Consider the following 17,207-nt stretch of genomic DNA (forward strand, 5'->3'; position numbering starts at 1 on the left):
CTGCTTTTATTATAGGTCTTGTCCTAATTTGAATAGATCTATATCCCAAAGCCAGCAATCATTTTCAACATATAGCCAGTCATTCTGGTTTTAAGGGATTTTTTTTTTTTTTTTTGCAAAACACAGAGGAGCCCTTAAAGAGGCATTTTATTCATCTTATAATCAGGTTTTATCGTAAAAATATGTAACTGCAACCTGCTAACATAAACTTATATTATCATACACACTTTTAATTTCAGTGATTCAGCAGTGTAAATGAGTGTAATACACATAATCATGGTTAAAGATGCTGTGTATAACTTGAGCTTGTGGAAACATATAGATTTGTGAGGTGAATACAGACTAAAAACTAGATGCTGGTCATAGTAATGGCACATATCAAAAGTCAGACAACCATTAACCTCCAAAATGTTATTCTCCAGTGTTATATAACAAATGTATAGTACTGTGCCGCTGTACCTCTAGTTGATTTATGTATTGTATGTGGGGGGAAATTTAGTAGTATATAAACAACATTTTTAGGGTATCCATTCAAATGAGTCGATGGCATCTAGGGGGTGAACCTGGGACACTGGGATTCACTGCTGAACCCTCTGGAGGTGTCGAGGGTCTATCAGCGAAACACTCAAGAAGGAGGGCGCCCCACTTGATAACCCAAGGATGCCATCATTCACTTGACCTTCCCACAGAGTCTCATTGGTGCCTCAAGCATGTATGTAATAGGGGATATCAATATCTAGTCCTACATAACAGATCTCTATCCATTCAAAAGCCTTTTATTGAAATGTTTGTTTTATCTTTATATGCTGCACTTTGTTTTACTCTTTTATTCTGTATCATAGTTTTAAATTATAATTATACATTTTAGCAATTCTCATTCAGTCTAGTTATGACCAATGTTAGGGAATTTTCCATCCTTTACGTCATACACTGGGTCGAATTAGACCATGTCGTCATCGCAAGCTTGCACCAAATCTTGATTGGAAGACATTGTCTCCCCTTGAGACAGTAGTAGGCAGTGAGTCTGCTCCTTTTGGGGAGAACAGGAGGTACTCTGATTGTGTTGCTATAGCAGCCAAGTCCAAGAGCCAAGAGAATAACTGTCCAGACTGGTTGGTAATCCTGCAGTGACAGCTTACCATTTAAAAAAATATTTTACTTGGTTCACTCACTAGAAATGACTGTGGATACACTCTGTCCAAACCTTGAGTTAACTCCACAGATAATTCAGTGGGAATTTTAATATGTCTTGAATGTAAGTCTTTATTTTACACTTGAAAATGTAAAATAAAAAACACCCAGTCAGCATATCAGTACAGATCTAAACACAACATATCCTCACCACAATCATCTAGAGAAAGTGTCATTGAGTGTCATTCTATAATTGATTAATTGTTAAAAAAGCATTAAAATGATTAGAAAAAGAGCCATTGAATTAATTGATTTGTTGAGAAGTTGTAAATCTTCACATTTAAGATGTTGGAACAAGTAAAATCTGTTTGACCTAAATATTTTTAAATGAGTCCTCAATTCATCAACTAAACATTTTAGCACAAAAATCTGTAAGTAAATCTTAGCCATCCTGAATACTACAAACATAGACAATGGCAGAAGTGTCTAGCTAGATGGCACTAAGTTGTCTCTCCAGACGTCTTCAGCTCCACATGTAACCCATCCTCTTCCATTTTTCTCCTCTGTGAGACTGGGTCTTCAACAGGATGAAGAAGGACAGACAAACGCTGAGAGAAAAAAAGATGAGTATGTAAGTTAAAACACAACAGTAATCATTGGGATGACAAAGAAGCTTTTATTGAGGCATCCACTCTTTTAAACACTGACCTGTCTGAAGGTGCCTGCTGTCAAAAACATCTGTCCAGCTGCCCAAAGCGGCACCATGAGAATAGAGGAGAGAGTCATGGTCCAGCCGATGGTGTACGCCCAGTCGGGGTAAATGTACCTGTCGCTAATCTTGAGGTGTGTGTAATCAACCAGGTACAGGATAAAGGAAATCTAGGAAAGTATGGAGAGTTTTTTTTCAGATATTAATAAATTACATAAACACTTAAAAGGTAGCCAATGGTTTACAACACAAAATGCGTGACTGTGAAAACAGGCTGTTGAGAGTTTTACCAATTAATGAAACTAAATACAGTCTATGAAACCTTTTGTGACTCACCAGTGACAGCAGAGGAATGATGTATCTCCAGCACACTTTGAAGAAAACAGATGGCCTCTGTCCAGTCATGTCCTCAATGATGTTAATAATACGATCAGCACCTGATGGGAAGTCAGACTGTTCATTAGACTAGTTTCTACATTGGACCTGTTTTTTAAGTTGTAGTGTGTTGAGCTCTCGCAAGTTTCAAAGTCACTTGGAGGTTTTTATCAATATTGCAGGAAATTGTAGCTCAAATGTGAATGACTGTGAATAACACGGACCAGAAAAGCAGTGACTTTAAAACTTTTGGTTACATTCAAGCAATGCAATCAGTCTAGCCAAAGCTATCTAAAATCAAATCATAGTACACACTCTAATTCAAAGCATTCCTATACATCTTATATCGTGATTATAGGTCAAATTAAAACTGAATAAATGTGACAACAGACGCTTCCACATGATTGCACTATACATGGTACAATTAAGCAATTAACATCCAATCATGCTCTGTGTCTTGTATAAAAATGCTGAGCAGATGCAGCTGATTCTCATTTGTATCAAGATGGCATAAGATGTAGATCTGTGACTAAAAGACAGTTGATTTGAAGTCAGGAGCTTCAGTCACACAGACTATTCAACTAGCTGCTGTTTCAAAAGGAACAGTGACTAAAGTGACGTCTGCATTGAGATCTATGAGAAAGACATCAGTAAATAGGTCATGTATTTGCTGACGGTGATGCTCGTGCATTAGTGCGATATGTGAGGAAAAACAGAAGAGCAGTTCCTCCTTAGGTGACTGAGAATGTCAATGCAGGATGTGATCAGACTGTGTCAGCAAGAACAGTCTGTCAATAATTACATAGAGAGGGAAATTGTACTGAAATAACGTTAAAGTGCATAAACCCCTCCTTACAACCCACATTTGAGAGTTCAATGGTGCAAAAACCACTAGTCTACAGAGGTGTGATACGGTCAGATGAGTCATCCTTTATCTTATTCTCAGTAAGTAAGCTAGTGCATGTTCACCAAGAGAGCAGTACAGGCCTGAATGTTGACTCCTACAGTGAAGGGATCTGGTGGCTCTGTTATGCCTAATCCTAACCCTTAGAGGGAAGAGTCACTGCAAATCAATACAAAGTTGTTCTGAGTGATCACCTTTATCCTATGATGAAACATTTCTATCCTGATGAGAGTGGTCTTTTCCAGGATGATAATGTCCCCATTAGGCATGGGATGATAACCGTGTTCAAGGTATACCGCGATTTGAAAAAGCCACGATAACCGAAACCGCCAAATTTTCTGTCATACCGTTCCTAAGGTATGAGCTGTTTGTCTGGTCAAAGGTCAGAAATCCCTCAGGTGGTGCAGCTGCAGCGTAGAGTATCACGACCCCTCACACTGTCATTACAGTGTATATTCAGGTTAAATTAACATGTCTGTCTTTATTTTTCTTCCTTTTAGGAACATTTTAGAGCTGTAATCGCAATACTTATGGTTATACCGCCAGAATCTCATACCGGCCCATGCCTAGTCCCCATCCATAAAGGGACACTAAATGGTTTAATGAGTATGAAAATGACATGAATCATATGCTATGGTCTCCAGATCTCAACCCAGTTAAACAGAGATGTTGGGCCGACACTCTCCACCACCACCATCAAGCTCAGAGACTTGTAGACTCAATGCCAAGGTGCATTGAAGCTATTGTGATTGAACGTGGTGGTCCAGCACCTTACTAAGACACTTTTATTTTTAACTTCCTTTAGTTTGTACCCATATCATGAAAACAGGATATAATAAAAAACAATTTTACTTACCAAAACCCCAAGCCAGAGCCAGACACTCAGATAAAGCCATGAAATAATGAAAAGCTCTGGAACAAGCATAATAATCAATAAGCTGGAAAATGTAAATTCCTCCCTAGAGTCAGAAGAGACAAGAGTTCAATATAAGAAATAGTTTTTTTACCATATTTTGTGTTGTTTCAATGAGTTTTCATGGACTTATTCTACCTCAGTGACCAAAATCAGATGTATGAGGAAGCAGGATGAACAAATGACGAGCACAAACATCTCATGTCTTCCTGGTTTACGAAACAGCTTCGGAAACACGTCGCTTATTGAGGTGATAAAACACTCAACTGTCACAAACTGGGAACAAAATAAAATCAGTAAACCACAATATTAGTTTCCTCATGCAGGGCATTATGTATTAATTAGTTGGTAATAAAATAAAATAACATACATGTGTGTCAACGCTGAGGAAGATCAGCATCAGGAAAAAGCAGACAGTCCAGAGCTGTGGGAAAGGAATCATAGCTGTAGCCTGAGGATAAGCAATGAAGGCCAAACCTGGACCTGTAGATTAGAAATAAATGAGTTAGAAAGTATATTATTTAGCTGTAGCTGGATTTCATCATTGAACACATAATAATATCATTTCAATATCTTTAAAAGATAAGGCTGGCAATTTTCTACATTTCATGTATTGTCAGCAAATCGTATGTGCTGATGTGTTGTGTGTGTACCAAAGCCTAATCTATCCTCTGTGGTCAAGACCTGTGCTGTTGTCCAAAAACTACTAAAAGCATGTAACTGAGCCACACCGCTGCACTGGGTGACATGTTTCATCACGTTAATTTGTTTAGAAACAGCAATCTCATTTTTAGCCCTGGGCGGTTGCTCATATCAGAATCCTCTACTGACAAAGAAAGTCCCATCAGTGTGTTCAGACAGTGCAGGAATATGACAGCAGGAAGAAGACTCCTAGTCCACTGTGCACAGTTTACAGAGGTCGATGTGAGTCAGAGAGTCAGTGAGGAGCGAATAATGAATTATGCTCGGCCCTTAATCTCATCACGATAAATGCCCTAATATATATATTTTATATCTCATATAGTGATATATATTCTGTCTGAAATTTGGCTTTCAACAAAACTAGACTGTGTCCAGTGATTTTTTTTTTCTGTGCAGGTTGTTAATGAAAGAGGAAAACGATCCTATTGTGTGTGCCGAAAACTTTTTTCGTTTTGCTGAGTCATCAAAAAAAGGAGTAGCCAGCTCAGCTATTATGTATTTTGGTTCGTTTAGAAATATGTGTCCGTGAAACCGAACCGTACCAAAGTCTCTATAGATGCTTTTCCACTACACAGTTCCAGCACGACTCGACTCGCCTCGACTGTTTTTTTTGCGTTTCCACTAGGGATAGTACCTGGTTTTTAGTACCTGCTCTGCTGAGGTTCCAAGCGAGCCGAGCCGATACTAAATATGACGTCAACAGACTGCCGGCCACTGATTGGTCAGAAGAGTTGTCGCTGGAAGAGTCATGAGCCGTCCCACACAAGAATCAAACCTGCCATTTTTAAATACTGGTAACAGTGTGAGAGCCATACGGCTCAGTTTTCTTGCTTTGTGTGTGATAGAAAGCCACATACAGCAGCAAGTACACCACTGCCTCCATGTCCTCATTGTCACACATTGTTTATGTGTTTGTGTCGCGTATAAAACGAAGTCACGAGCCATGCTATGATGACCCCGCCCACGTTGAATAGGTACTTCTTTTTAATGGAAAAGGTCGTTCCTGGAACCGAGCCAAGGCAAGGTGAACCGAGGTGAGTCGAGTCGTGCTGGAACTGTGTAGTGGAAAAGCGCCATATGCCACATCTTAACAATGTATTTCCTGCTGCGGACCAAAACAATCGAACTATAGGTCTGAAAACACCCTTAGTTGCAAGAGCTTTTTCTGCTACACAACACAACATCCTGACATCATATAGAAGCTCTCTGAGAAATAATCTATGTAGTTTTTGTATTTGAAGCCATTTCTAAACAAACCAAACCAACGAGTGCACAATCTTGAGGCTGTAATTTGAAATCTTGGGAGACTATAGTGTTGAACTAGGTGATTTAAAAAATCTTTGAATGTACCAGACTCGGCCACAGCGTCGACAGTAACGCCCTGTTTCTGAGCCATGAATCCAAGTACAGAGAAGACGACAAATCAACAAAACTGGTCCCACTGTTCAGCAGACAGAGCCAAAAACAGTCCCTAGAGGCCGCAATGAGACAGAATACCATGTCAAAGAGAGACATTTGAATTGGTGTGATAGTTATATAAATAGTGATGTGAGAGGTTATTTCTTATATTATTAATACATTGTGAACTATGTGTGATATTTAACTCTAACTTCTACTTTCACTTATTTAAAAATCAGACACAGATGAGTTAAAATGCTCTTATAAAACTTATTGTGTTTTGCAGCTTATGCTTACTTGTAGCAGTTGTTCTTGTAATCATTATAGCTGCTCAAAACATTGAGAGTTCCTATGGTCAGACTGTATGAGAAGCATATTTGAGATCCTGCCTCTATCCAGACCTGTAATGTAACAAATAAATATAATACATGGTAGGAAGTTCTGCATACTGATTAAAAGTAACACATCCAGTTCATTCTCTAGTGAGTCTTTTTCTAAAGTGAGCTCCTGCAGGCAACACAGCATATACCTGGATGACATCAATAGTCACCTAGCCTGACGTCTCCTGTAGCCAAGCTCTCGTCATAGATTCAAATACATACATGAACTAATTGGATGAACATTAAAATGTCTCAGTAAACTCTTGAACTGGATCCAGAAAAAACAATTGGACACACAAGTTAGAAATAAAAGCTGTCACTGGCGGATTACCAACCAGTCTGGACAGTCTTTCTCTCACATGACCTTAAATAACTCAATGTATTGTACATGGCATAGATATAAAATACCTCTAGGTTAGCCAGGCCTTTTAAATCTGGATATAGGTAGTAGTAGATCCCATCCCAAGCTCCAGGTAAAGTCAATCCTCTGATGAGAAGTATCAGGAGCATCACGTAGGGGAAGGTGGCAGTGAAGTACGCCACCTTAAAAAAACATAATTTTAACTATTTTTTATCATAACTGAATCACTATTGATGATAATAATTTTACTTACTGTATATAAGCACTTTTCTAAACAGTGTTGCAAAGTCTTCAACAAAAAGGTATTAACCAACAAGATTATAATTCGAATTTAAACCTATGAAACATGATAAAACAGTGAAACAAGGATACAAGAAGATGGGTTAGGGTTAAGATGAAATATCAACTCACCTTTGCAGAGGATTTGACACCTTTCCAGATACTGAAGTATGTGAACACCCAGCTGGCCAGAAGACACAAAACCAGCTCCCATCTCACACTGCCCAGGTCCTCGATGCCTGCAGACATGGCCAGCATCCTCCGTCTGAGGAGAGGAGAAATTACACATTAAAATAATGTGACACTGTTTAATACACTGGCTGGTGGCAAACAGACAAAAAGTGAAGGTCATGTGCACATTTGTAATATATTTCTGCAGTTTTATAAAACTGAAAAGACATTGAAAAAAGAGAGGTGAAAATCATAGCACAAAAACCATGAAGCCTACATTTCCCATAATGCAATAGACTGCGAAAATAATAGATGTAGCCACTGACACCTATTGGTTTCGGTCTAAAATTATTTTTTCACATAGACTTGCATTGTGAAAGAGATGTTAATAAATCAGTAGATACAATTTTGTTGAGTTTTCCATTTTGACCGTCACCACCTTGCACTTTTGGAGCCAGAAGTGACCATATTTGGATGAGAGGATGGAGCTAAACCTTAGACTAGCTGCCACCTTTGTTAGCACAGTGCATTTACAGTGTATGGTTAACTGTGATAATGCTAATGCCAGCTCTTTTTTTGTTGTTGCAGAAAACAGGCTTAAAACCATTAAAACAAAATCTACTTAACAGTACGGTAGCAACTAGTCCATCGCAATCTAGCCAGACCCTAAAGCCTAGGCTGCTCTATCATCTACTTTACATTAAATGAGTATTTCAGGAGGATTTGAAAATATTGATTGAGACCATAAAATTAAAGGAACTGCAATAAATGAAGTAGGGTCATTTTCCCACAGACCTCAATGCAATCTGGCTTCTTTTTGGAGCCAGTGGAGAAAATAAGTCACTTCCACGTTGGCTTCACTTGTCAGACCCAGAAGATTAGCATCTTTCAGTAGGATCTACTTGCCTATTTGTATATTCACATCTTTCATACTTCACAACCCCAAGTTTCAAACACACATCATCAAACTTCAATCACAGGTCATTTCACAAACCTTAAGCAACTTTAAAGGAACATTCAAAGAACAGGTACTTAGACTCACTCCCAGAACTCAGTGGCAGCAGAGGTGGCGTTGGTCAACATGGTCTGATTTGACGTCAGATTTGTCGACACAGAATCCGAAATCTGAAGGCCGATACAGTTCACTGGTTTAGAGAACAAACAAATGAGAATGATAAATGTTTTTTTCTTATTATTATTCATGCAAGTTGCTACTTTTACTGTACTATTGGTCCAGTTTCATCACCAATTATGGTCTTAATCACTTTCCTCTTTTTATATTGTTATTTAATTGCAACTAATCTCTCCTCTCTAAACTTGTAGATGTAGACAGAAGAACAGGATATGTTTGCCAAAAATATGTAACCCTCTATTTTTATTTTTATCAGTGACAGTGTGTCCTCATTTGCTGTTTCATCCCATTAAATCATTTTATTCAACCTCATATTGACTATTATAATGTATTGTTTTTCTAATGGTTTTACATAATTATAAGTAAACCACAGTCAAACATTTACCTGTATTCCAGGTGTTATCACAGGTGGCCCAGGGGAGCTGGGACCTGAATGAGAACATCAGGTAGAAGAGAGCCCACACTTGGATTAAAATGTAGATGAAGTCATAAAGCTTCAACACAAAATGTCCATATCCAATTCCTAAAACAAGGAAAAACAAGCAATAACAAAAAATAGTTATATATCCTTAGATCTATATCTTTGATTTTAGACACAAACAGCTTGATTCCTTTCGTTTCATGTACAAAGTTCAATATTTTTTCATCATCTGTTGATTGTCACATTTTTATCTCAACATAAATCAACTCACCTTGTGCCAGTGGACACAGTTTCCTCCAACAGGTGATGAATCCTTCCTGGGTGTATTGACCGACTGCACTCTCCAGTAGGAACAGAGGTATCCCAACCACCACAGCTAACACACCATATGGCACCAGAAAGGCTCCTATAGAAATACAGATATGTATGATCATGGAAATTACAGATTAATTTAGTGCAATCAAGTCTTTACTGAATTCAGAATATGATTTACCTCCTCCATTCTTGTAGCAGAGGTAAGGAAATCTCCAAACGTTGCCCAAGCCGACCACATTTCCTGCAACAACCAGAACATATTCTCTTTTACTGGCCCACTGTCCTCTGTCTCCTTCCCCTCTCTGATTCTCTCTTCTCCTTCTTTCTGTCTTCATGTCAAGATCAGGAACTTCATCCATTGTGTGTTTCTGTGATGATCCCAAACTTCTGCCAAAACTGATCTGGGCTCCTCTTATTATGTGTCTTTTCCTAATTTGAATAAAAAGTCATCTCAGAGTCAGAGATAGTTTTCAATACAAAGCCAGTCATTCTGGTTTTAAGATTTTTGATTTGCAAAACACAGAGAAGCCCTAAAGAGGTATTTTGTTAACCCTACTGTTGTCCACAGGTCAAGGAAGGACAGACGGAAGGACAGAAGGAAGGACAGGAGGAAGGAAGGAAGGAAGGAAGGAAGGAAGGAAAGGAGTAAGGAAATTAGTAAGGATGAAAAGAGGAAGGAAGGAAGGATGCAAGGAAGGAAGGAAGGAAGGAAGGAAGGAAGGAAAAAACATTACTTGACCATTTTGAATGTGCTACCAATTGAAATATTTCATTCATCTCAGTCCAAGGTCAGATTTATGAGGAAAAAGAAGAAGAAACAGATAAAAAATAAAAGAAAATCCAATATGTACACACTGAAGATCAGATTTACTTAATTAATTTTATTTCCGCTTCCATTTTCTTTCCTTTTCTTCTTCTTACAGTGTACTCTCTAACCCATCAGATTCTTGTCATGTCTTGTTTAGAAATGTCAGGTCCCAGAAGAAAAGGTCTGGTTATCATCCTCTACTGACCATGAACATCTGTAGAAAATTTCATGACAATAAAAATTAAATATTTATTAAATAAAACAAGAGATGCATATAGTGCTGCTGGGTGTAGAAAGGTATCCCAATGATGCTCTTCGGTTTGGGATGCATTTCTAGTGTAGAGTTATTGAAAAGATGTGAGGCACTTAAGAGGGTAATAAATTTAAAAAGCCTTTAATACTTCATGGCTACTTTCATAGTTAAAAACATGCACTTTTCAGCCATTAAGGCAAGGGCAAGTACTTATTACCCTCCTGAGTGCCTCACATCCTTTCAATAACTCAAATACATTACATACAAGCTGAATTCAAATGTTATGGTTTGGTTTTCTCCTCTTTGCTCATTGGTTTAGCATTATATTTGACAATTATGTGTTAACCCTTGTGTCGTCCTCCCCGGGTCAAATTGACCCTGTCTGTTTTGACTGTTCCGTCCTTCCTTCTTTCCTTCCTTCCTTCCTTCCTTTCCTTCCCCCGTTCCTTCTTTCCTCTGTCCTTCTTTCCTTCCTTCCTCCATCCTACCTTCCTCTCTTCCTTCTTTTCTTTCCTCCCTCCCTCCTTTCCTTCCTTCCTTCTTCCTCCCTTCCATCTTTCCTTCCAGTTTCCTCTCTTCCATCCTTCCTTCCTTCTTCCTCCCTTCCATCTTTCCTTCCATCTTTCCTTCCTTCCTTCCTTTCCTTCTTTCTTCTTCCCTCACTTCCATTCTTCCTTCCTCCTTTCCTTCCTTCTTCCTTCCTTCCTTCCTTCCTTCCTCCCTTTCTTCCTTCCTTCCTTTCTTCCTTCCTTCCTTCCTTGACTCGAGGACAACAGGATGATAATGAGTCAGTTGTCTCTGTAAATATTGACCCATTAATGATGAAAATGTTATAAAATGCACTTTTATTTTCATTTGATTTCCTTTATCCTCTACCTCATTCATTACAAGCACCTCAGGATCATCGACTGGGTGCACACACTCTCCTCTCTCTTACTGTGGTGCCACTGTGGAAAGAACAGCTGTGTTAGCCAGAAGCCACCTTCAGGCAGGTCAGGGTTTTCAACAACAGTTTTATGCCTCCTTGGAGAGCCATTAGACCTTAAAACGAGCTGTCTGGTTTTTGGATTACTGTCTTCATCTAGTTTCAGTACAGGTAGGTACCTTGCAAGATGGAAATAAACCTGTAATTAAGGGCAAAATGCATTAGTTATATGAGTTTATATTAAGTGCATTTTAACATATGGTCCTTTAAGAAACTGAAGTGAACCAAAAGCTTTGGATACATTTTCCTTGTTGCACACTGCCAAGCTAATATTTATATATTCAAAATCCTATTATGTTTTTAAAGTTGTATATCAAGAAAGTCACACAGAGAACTTCATATTCATGTTAAAGCTTTACTCCTTCAACCTTTTATTTCCTGGATCCAACATTTGTCCATCTGCTGTCATCCTGCTGAAGATCCAGGAAGAGAAGGGATATGGAGGCTGAGAGTGTCTTCATCATAGTTATGCAGCAGACCTGTAGAGTCAAATTGCTTAAAATGTGATATACTATGTAAGCTTTTAACCCTCCTGTTGTCTTCGAGTCAAGGAAGGAAGGGAGGAAGAAGGAAGGATGGAAGGGAGGAAAAAGGAAGGAAAGGAAGGAGGAAGGAGGGGAGGAAGGGAAGAAGAAGGAAGGAAAGGAGGGAGGAAGGAGGGGAGGAAGGGAGGAAGAAGGGGAGGGAGGAAAGGAAAGGAAAGGAAAGGAAAGGAAAGGAAAGGAAAGGAAAGGAAGGAAGGAAGGAAGGAAGGAAGGAAGGACAGAGGATAGAAGGAAGGACGGAGGGAGGAAGAAAGGAAAAGAGGAAGGGAGGAAGTAAGGAAAGAAGGAAGGGGGATGGAGGAAGGAAAGAAGGAAGGGAGGAAAGAGAGAGGAAGGAAAGAAATAGAGAAGGAAGGAGGGAGAAAGGACAGACGGGGTCAATTTGACCCGGGAGGACGACACGAGGGTTAATCATTACATTAAATAATTGTGGATACCCCTCAGTTTATATGTATGATGGGACATTTGCACCAGTTTTCTATTTATATCCAATAAATAAAAGACGGGTTCTTTACTTTCTCACCACACTTACCCTGAGCAATTAAATAAGTCCATGCTGCAGCTGAATTTGAACAACAGAGCTTTTTAATGGATCTATAAATTGAAATCTAATCATAACATAAAGACTTGTTTCTGAGCCCTCCATGAAGTTCAGTAGATGCATTGTGAGTGACTATACAGTACCAGTGGTTTTGCATGTTTTAATCTATGTATTTCAAAGCTCATACTTTGCATGGCGTCTACTGAGTTAAATTTGAATGTACTTTGTTTCCTACTGTTATAGGTACTAGTTCCTTTAAATGTATGCAGCATGTGAAAATCAATTATACGATCCTATAGACTTGCCTGAGCGATGTTATCCACCACTCTCTCATGTCAAGCTTGATTTCATTTTAAATCCTTTGTTAAAGTTTGATTACTTTTGTGATGTAATGCAATGTTGACCTTTTAAATCAACTCACAAAAATGAATGCAGACTTGATGGATTACACCACTCAATGTTTCATGAGTCTGCAAACAGAAGAGAGTAGAAATGAATGTAACTGAGGGCAAACTAAAACTGTACACCATGCAGTATAAATAATTTGCAGTTAAACTTTTATAGTCCCATTTGGTTTGTATTTAATTGCTACCCATCCTCATATAAGCACCTGCACTGTTGAAGTTGGGAAAACACTGAATCCCCAGCTTCACAAATGATCTATTCTACATCTTTATCTCTAATATCTTTTATTAATTGCATGACTTTTTGAGAGATTATTTATTTTACATATTGAATGGTGTTGTTTCCCTACATGAATAGCACAGTGAAAATAATATGAATGACATGGAAATATCATTTAGGCTGCGTTCAAACTGCAAGCCAAAATCCGATTTTTGCAAACCAGATTGAAATCACCTTTGGGAGATGTGTCTGAGTCTGAACAGCTCCAAACACTCATATCGGATTTGACTGTCCGTGACGCCTCTCTACGTCTCTACGCTACATCACTATATGCGACACCAGACCCACGCCTATTCCAGTTGTTGTTGCTAGGTGATATCACTGGAGGCAACAGAGGACGTCGAAAACATCAGTCCATGGACAGAGGACCAAACCATATTCTTAATCTTTGGGGAGATGGCTCCGTTTAAGTGAACCTTGAGGGTTTTTTGTTGCTGTCGCTGTCGCAATTATATGACATCACACAATACAGTATACGCTAGATGACGCCTCCGCTCTGACGACGTTGCCACAGCAACCTGCCAGATTGGTCATTAATGTGGCCCAGTCTGAACAGAGCCAAATCCGATTTGGACACTTGCTAAAAACAGTGTGGACAGTCAGGCCTAAAAATCTGATTTGAGAAGGAATCAGATTTGAATCAGATTTGCCTGCAGTCTGAACGCAGCCTAAGTCATTTGTAAGCACTAATCAGGCATTAAAGACACACTACAGTGCAGTCAAAAGTTTGGACACACTTCAATTAGAAAATGTGTCCAAACTTTTGACTGGTGCTTTGAATTCATGCATTTTTCTTGTCCAAACACATCAATGCCCTGCAGCCTAATGGATTAATGATGAATGTAAATCCACACACCACACAAGACTGTAATAACCAAGACACAGCTGTCAACTAATAGGCTTAGCTGGATGCTGAGTCCATTGGTACATAGCAGGATGGGGAGGGAGGGGTGAGGGGTTTTCAAATAAATAACTCATATAAAGTATCACTTAAGTCTGCTTTCTTATTATATTAAAGAAAAATAGCAGAATGTATAAAGAAAGAACAGGAAACCAGCTCATATTACTGAATAACCTGCTTTTATTCTACTATAGTCCCTTGAGGATGAATAGCAAACAATGTGGTCTTTGGAGACTTGTCGCTCAAAAGACAACAAGTTAGTTACCCTGTTAGCTCAAACGGCAGCGCCACGCCCTTTCACTCCCACAGTGAGCACACAACAGGGCCAGAAGAACTGGTATTTTGTATTAGCTATGCACTGTAACTTGTAAAAGGATATCCTTCACTGTTCCAGGGAGTGGCTAGAAAATGTGTTCAGCGACTAGTGTTTTCCATGGCTTTGCTCCATTATGGCATCTGTTGAATGAGGTCAGACATGATGCATTTTTATTTAGGAGGAGGTCTCACAGCTGCAGCTCCCACAGCACACGCTCGTAAAAGACAGCTGAGTCACAGGCTGCAGTAATGTCCTCTTTTGGGGTATAACAATAGCATAAGTGTTCATAATATTTCCATTAAAGCAGCTGAGATGAAACATCTTCCACACTGTGTGACATTATACCCTGTGTTAGTTTGCCCCAGTGCTCCAATTAAGCTTTATTTAATTTATTTAAAAAAAAATAAGAAGTTTTTTTTTTTTTTTTCAGGCTGCGAGTCAAATGGAAAATTTGAGTTGTCTTGTGTTTCATTTCATTCACATAACATATTTGGCTTCCTGGAAAACTCTGGGATTTTAGGTACAAATTAGTTTTATGGGTTTTAACCACAGACTGTTAGAAAATAGGTCTATGGGGTAATACATGGAAGAAGAGAAGGCAGGGCAAATATTTACACACTGACACTGAACCACTTTTCAAATTGAAGTTTTTATTCCAAATCAAATATTTGGCAATTTTGTAAAGTAATTAGCCCAAAGCAGATATCCCAATCTATTTTTGATAAATATTTTCTACAATAATTTTCAGAGTGATATAAATCATCAAATTCTTGTATTGGAGAAGCTGGAACCTATTCATGTTTTGCTTGAATAATAATGACTGGAACAAGTAATCAGATATCAAAATAGTTCCCATTTAATTTACTGTAGTTCAAGAGTTCAAGGAGTTTTACGTTTAATTGGGTTTTTTTTTTTAACATGGTGGCTTTGCATTAAATAAAGCCTTTATAATTAAATTAAATAAACGATTGTATTCCATTACCTTTATTTAATATAAAAATGTATAATGTAAGATCATACCAAACTAGTTGATATGGTGTTTTATTGACAATCTAGTATTTTTAAGTATTAAATTGATTATGTATGATTTAGTACAAAGTTTTTATGGTTACACCACTTAGACATTTTTGCCATAATCCTCTAATATATTCACTCAAAATTTATTAAAAGTGGAAATTTTATGCTGAGTCCATAAAAAAAGTTAATATACGCAATGTAATGAATGAACCCCCCCCCCCCCCCCCCCCCTTGACTTCAGATGTAACCCTCTTTCTAACATCAACATTTTCATAAATAACTTTAATTTCATTTAATCACTTTTTTTTTCTCAGTAGCTCACTGTAACAGAATATACAGTATATCGATATTATATCGATATTGTGATATGAGACTAGATATCATCTTTGAATTTGGATAATTTTGTGATAAAGCAGAAGTGGTGTCTTTTCCTGTTTTTAAAAGCTGCATTACAATAAAATGATGTAATTGTCTGAACTGTAGTTGTTCTATTATTTACCTTTATCCACATTATATCCACATTACTGATTATTATTTATCAAAAATCTCATTGTGTACATATTTTGTTAAAGCACCAGTAGTCATCCCAGGTCCATCCTCATCATCGAGGTATTTGGTCAAAAATATTGTGATATTTGATTTGTATCTATATCGTCCAGCCAGCCCTACTGTAACACTATTTAAGCCCATGTGTGCTCCGAATAAGGTCCACATCATGGTTTATTTAAAAAAAAAATTTAAAAATATGTTGTTGTCAAAGAGTTAAAGGCAGCAGTATATAGGTCAGTGACTAATAAGAGTTGGCAATATGAGCAATTCAAAAATATCTTTAAAAATTGTCTTAAAAAAATTATTATTGTTTGTTTCTTTTTTTACTCTATATTGCCCTGGCTTACTTTGCCAGGGGCTGGAGGGTTAATAGAAGGAGTACTGGGGGTAAATGACAAATATATGAATAATAAAAAAATTGATCATAAAAAAAAATCTTAAAAGTAGCATCAGATTTGTTAAAATGTACATTTGTATTGTTTGTATTTTTGTTGGTTTTATGTTATTTGAAATTACATTTTCACATTTTTTGGAATGGATTACAGTTACATTTTATTTTGTGTTTCAAAAATTAATATAACTAGTTACTCCCCCTCCAACAATATAATAACAATGTTTAGTTACTCTCTCTCTCTCTCTCTCTCTCTCTCTCTCTCTCTCTCTCTCTCTCTCTCTCTCTCTCTCTCTCTCTCACACTGCAGGCTGGTATTTTTTGTGTCTATCCAACACAGATTATTTGAGGATTTCATTACAATAACACACACACACACACATGCACACACACACACACACACACACACACACACACACACACACACACACAGAGGGGTGGGGAGAGGAGCGGCGGGGTGACGTCATGGTGATCCACATCCACAGCAGCAGGAGGAGGGGTGAGGAGGACACAAATGGGTTTGAACATTTCAGAAAGTTTTGGCAGATAAGGCTGCTTTGTATCAATGAAAGTATTTCTAAACCTAAAAAATCATGTCCCATATTACAAAATCTACTCATTCTGAAATGATTTGACACAAGGAACATTAATATATGTGACATTTCTTTTAAGTACAATATCTAAAAATCTGTCTTCTGATTTAACAAGGAGGCATTTCAGGGATTTCATAATGATATTAGATGTTGATATAATGTAAAAGTGTCCCACATTATCCTAATCCACCCTAACTAAATACTCCCGTCCAACATTAATACCAACAATTTGAGGATTTCATTACACACACACACACACACACACACACACACACACACACACACACACACACACACACACACCGATTACTAGTTACCATATTTAAAATGTAATAAGTAAGTTGATTACTTTTCTAATTTTCTAACCAATGTTTTCAGCTGTTAGGGTAAATGTTCCCGTTAAGCACTAAAAATCTAACTTCAGTTGTTTTTC

General features: G+C 37.9%; 1 pseudogene; it reads right to left on the reverse strand.

Moving 5' to 3' along the window:
* Nucleotides 1–1,631: 1,631 nt before the first annotated feature.
* LOC128369724 (sodium- and chloride-dependent betaine transporter-like) lies at nt 1,632–11,288 on the reverse strand (annotated as a pseudogene).
* Between the last annotated feature and the right edge of the window lie 5,919 nt (nt 11,289–17,207).

The sequence above is a fragment of the Scomber japonicus genome, chromosome 12 (genome assembly GCF_027409825.1).
Source record: "Scomber japonicus isolate fScoJap1 chromosome 12, fScoJap1.pri, whole genome shotgun sequence".
NCBI lineage: Eukaryota > Metazoa > Chordata > Actinopteri > Scombriformes > Scombridae > Scomber > Scomber japonicus.